The sequence below is a fragment of the Mastomys coucha genome, unplaced genomic scaffold, assembly GCF_008632895.1.
Source record: "Mastomys coucha isolate ucsf_1 unplaced genomic scaffold, UCSF_Mcou_1 pScaffold6, whole genome shotgun sequence".
Lineage (NCBI taxonomy): Eukaryota > Metazoa > Chordata > Mammalia > Rodentia > Muridae > Mastomys > Mastomys coucha.
Window position 1 is genome coordinate 51473014 of NW_022196912.1, and position 4995 is coordinate 51478008.

Sequence of the window (4995 nt, forward strand, 5' to 3'; positions counted from 1 at the left end):
CTATTTCTTGTATTCTGTTGGTGATGCTTGCATCTATGGCTCCTGATCTCTTTCTTAGTTTTTCTATCTCCAAAGTTGTCTCGTTTTGTGATTTCTTTATTGTTTCTATTTCCATTTTTAGATCTTGGATGGTTTTGTTCAATTCCTTCCCCTTGTTTGGTTGTGTTTTCCTATACTTCTTTAAGGGATTTTTGAGTTTCCTCTTTAAGAGCTTCTACCTGTTTACCTGTGTTCTCCAGTATTTCTTCAAGGGAGTTATGTCCTTCTTAATATTCTCCATAAGCATCATGAGATGTGATTTTAAATCCACATCTTGCTTTTCCTGTGTGTTGGGGTATCCAGGACTTGCTGTGGTGGGAGAACTGGGTTCAGATAATGCCAAATAGCCTTGGTTTCTGTTGGTAAGGTTCTTGGGTTTGCCTTTTGCCATCTGGTTATCTCTGGTGTTAGATGTTCTTGCTGTCTCTGGCTGGAGCTTGTTCCTCCTGTGGCTCTGTAAGCCTGTGTCAGCATTTCTAGGAGACCAGCTCTCTCCTGGCTCCACTTGTACACAGTGGACTGTGGAACAGCCTCAGCGCAGGGGTGCAGATGGCAGGGAAGGATCCTGACCCAGCTGCTCCACTATTCCTGTCCTGTGTTCCTCATGCTCCTGGCAGCCCTGCTCCACACAGCTATTGGAGAGAAGGTGGCTACCTCACCTCTGATCCTGGGAGTGAAAGCACTCCTGGGAGAACAGGTCTCTCCTGGAGGGACCCACGCACACTGGGCTGTGGAGCAGCCTCAGCTCAGGGGTGCAGATGGCAGGAGGTCATTTTTAATTCAAATTTAATTTTAACTGATACCAAAAATTTGTATCACGGGCTGGAAAGAGAGTTCAGTTAGCAAAGCTCTTGGTAAACACACATGAGGAATTGAGTTCATTCCCTAGAATGACATAAAAAGCTGGCCACAAAACAAACTTGTAGTCTCAAAACTGGGGAAACAGAGGCAGGCTGGTCCTGTGGCTTACTGTGAAGTAGCCTACCTTAATCACTGAGTCCCAGGTACACAAGGAAGTTGTATCTCAAAAGACAATAGAGATGGCTATTGATAATCAGCACCCGTGGTTGATGTTTAATCTTTACACCCACACATACACACACACACACACACACACACACACACACACACACACACACACGTATATATATCCACCAAGTTATGTACCCCAATTATATATTAATAGTGCATTTAAAATAACTATTCTAGATACATTAATATGATTATATTCAATAAGCATAGGTTGTATAGTGCTTGAATCAGAGTAAACATGCCTCACCCCTCAAATAATTAGTATTTCCAAATCCATTCTCTCAATATTTTTAAGATAAGCACTTTCTAACTCTTATCTACAGTCAAACTACTGTGTGGCAGATGCTGAGACTTCTTGCTCCTATAGTTTGGCACTTACTGAGCAACCTTTCTCTACCTCTCCCTTATTTTATTCTTTTCCCATCCTCTGGTGACAACCATTCTATTCTTCAGTTGCATTTGTTTTCAGTTTTTATCTGTATCATATGAGATCCTGAGGATATCGCTTTCTAGACATTGTCTATCTCACTTAACACAATAATCCCTGACCTATCTATGCTATAACAAATTGCAGAACTTCATCCATTTATAGTAGAATACTATTCTAGTGTACATATGTGCCAAGTTTTCTGTCATCATGAAATGGATGACACATATTTTGGTATCCCTCGGCTAAGACAAACAAAGCTGCAGTTGACACAGGAGCTCCTCCGGTGTGGCTTTGCCACACTTGTTTTCCTGTTTTAGAGAGATCCCCAGCACTAACACAGTCAGATCATCTGGCAGTCCTGTTTGAAGTTTTTGAGGAACTGTTTCCTATAATGGCTACTCTAGTTTCCATACCAGGCATTGGTGTGTGCATAACTGCATTACAAAGTGTTCTGACCTAACTTGTAACTTCTTTTTTTTTAATTAATTGATTTATTTATTTTAAACTACAGATTTTATTCTCCTCCTGGTCCACCCCGACACCACATCCCATACCTCCCCCCACTCCCCTGTCTCCATGAGGATGTCCCCAGCCCCAGCCCCACAGCACTGGGCCTCTAAACTCCCTGGGCCTCCAGTGTCTTGAGGGTTTCTGAATGAACACAGACCCACCAGTCCTCTACTGTATGTGTGTTGGGGGCCTCATATCAGCTGGTCTATGCTGCCTGGTTGGTGGTCCAGCATCTGAGAGATCTTGGGGATCCAGGTTAATTGAGACTGCTGGTTCTCTGTGTATGAGTAACTGCGTCACAAAGTGTTCTAACCTAACCCGTAACTTCTTATTTGTGTCTGATTCTGCTATAGCTAGCCTTGAAGATGTCTTCACTGTTTACTGCGCTAAATGACTTGAGCTGGCTGTCCGAAGCCTCTGGGAACTGTGATCAGTCACCCTTTCCTAAACTCCATAAAAGTTGTTAGTATTTCCTCATACACATAAATGTTTATCTTAGAGGTAACTTGTGAGGCCCTATAGTTCAGTCTTTTGCTGGGACTCCATGACCCGACAAGTACTCTAAATCTCAGAAAAGTTAACCTTCTGGCCTTGGTGTTCTGATGCTAAAGTTGGCAAAGATCCGACACCTACCCACGCAGGACCACTGAGGGCATGAAACCAGATAATAAGGTCAGAGCTCACAATATTATCTGAAATCACTTCTAGGCCTTTTGGCTAACATCACGTGTAGAATATTACCTGCAGCATATCCACTGCTTAAGAAACGCTAATTGGTACTTTGATGAAAGATGTACAGATAATTTAATAGCCAAAGGATTCAACGTACTACTAAAATCCTTTCTCTCTCAATCTCACTAGGGTATGAATGGTTGGAGTAACAAGATGAAAGCTTAGCAATAGAAGTTGGTGTAGCCCAGAACTGGGCAGAGATTACACAGAAATCACTTGAACTGGCTGTAACATCACACACAGCAGATACAAGCACACATACTAGGAAATAGGAAGCTATGAGCTCCTGTGAAGACCTGAATGACTTACCCACGATCTTGCTGACAGCATGCAGCAAGTTGACAGTATTTTGTAGTTCAACTAAAAATAATGAGGGGAGCACTCACCAGCATCCTGCTTGCTCTAAAGCAAGTTGTCATCTTGAGTTGGCCTTCTCTACTAACTCCCTGCACATGTATAACTGCATCATTTCACTAAAGTTGGGCAAGGGAAATTTCTGTCTACTGGAAATCGTACTCCCTTGAGATGCATTTCACTGTAGTCCTTACCTTCTCACATACCACACACATCAGTGTCTGACTTCCCAACTGAACAGAGTTTTTTTTTTCTTTATGCTTTTGAAGCTAAGTCTCTGAAACTTGCAACTGTAGGTGAATAATAGGACATCAATGACTATTTGATAAATAAAAGAATAAGTATGGGAATAGGATTGGTATAGCATGCTGATCAACTTCAAACTATAGACAAATGTGTCCTCAAATGGACATGGGAAAGTCAAAGGGGACCCACACCATGTAGAGTTAACTGAACTTAGGATGGAAGCAGATGAGGGAGCATCTTCCAGCTAGGGGCCCATAAAGCAGCTTCTACTTGCATCATAAGTCTCGAGGCAGACTCTGTTTTCAGCCAGAGTGTAGTGGACAAGATCCTAAAGAAACCTACCTGTGACCTAATCACTCCAGAGATGCTCACCGAAACTTCAAGCTGCGCCAATTTCTGCATCATACAGATATAAAGTAAGTGATATTTATGGAATAGTTCCTATAATATAAAACACCAAGATTGAATATTTGTTCAAATATAAAAGTAAGAAATTAAATTTGGATTTCAAACAGTTGACATAAGCATTTAAAAATTAATTTAATTTAAAGTGTTACAGCTGAATCATGAAGCTCTCGGGTTGCTGTTTAGTCTGTTTTAACTTCAACCACTTATTGGCTTTTAAATTTTACCTCATTATTGACATCTCCAAAAGGAAAAAGTTAGTTTGACACCACAGTAGAGAAAGTAAAGCATCAGTTGGCAAGAACACTTGCTATAGAACACAGACAGCACCATTCACCTTGAAATTACTAGCCTTGTGATGTGTGTGACCAGCTCAATAAATGAACCAGATAGTGACAAACATCTACATCTGAGGATTTCTGGAGGGCTTCCTGACTTAAATGGCGTCCTTCTAAACACTGACCTGTGTGTTAAAGACATGTTTTTTTTTTTAAATGAGCAAAATCCACACAATTTCTTGGATCCATGGATAGGTGACAGGTATGAGTCATCAAGGCCTGTGGCACTCCATGTTAACATGGAGGGTTGAATCTATGGGGCAGAAACTCTCACAGGTGACCAGCAGTATTCTGATGGACTTTAACCATCATTTCCACTATCAATGTCACTTTAGCCATTTGGTATGAGAAACTGTGGCCATAAGCATTTCATCAACTGTTAACTGCTTACCTACAAACAGAATGGGAAGGCCTGCCCGCAGAAATGTTCTTGTTCCTATAGCGAAAGCACAAAGTTTGTAGCATGTTTTTTTAGTAGTTGTTCTCCAGTTTTTTCAGAGAAAAAACTCTAGAACAAAAGCAAAAAAAAAAAAAAGTAATTGAGATCAGGTCTGCCCTGAATGAGTTTTAGTTGGTATTTTATTTTTGTTCAAAACCTATTAATTGTATCTTATTTCTAATGTCATCATTTTGGCTTTTGAATACAGAGGTTGCATATGTTTGGAGACATAGCATTTAGGAGAGTGGAGAGTTTGTCAGAACCTGTTTAACCTGTATTCAATCACCTGAAATGAAAGAAATGTCCAATGATAGTCAGACAGTACTAACTTCTTTCAACCTGTCATGGAGAAATCTACCCCAAATCATAAATACACACTCATATTTGAAATATAAGCACATAACCCATTCTCAGAATGTATTATTTCTTGAGGATCACTGACCAAAAGGCATATAAGATAAAAACTCCTT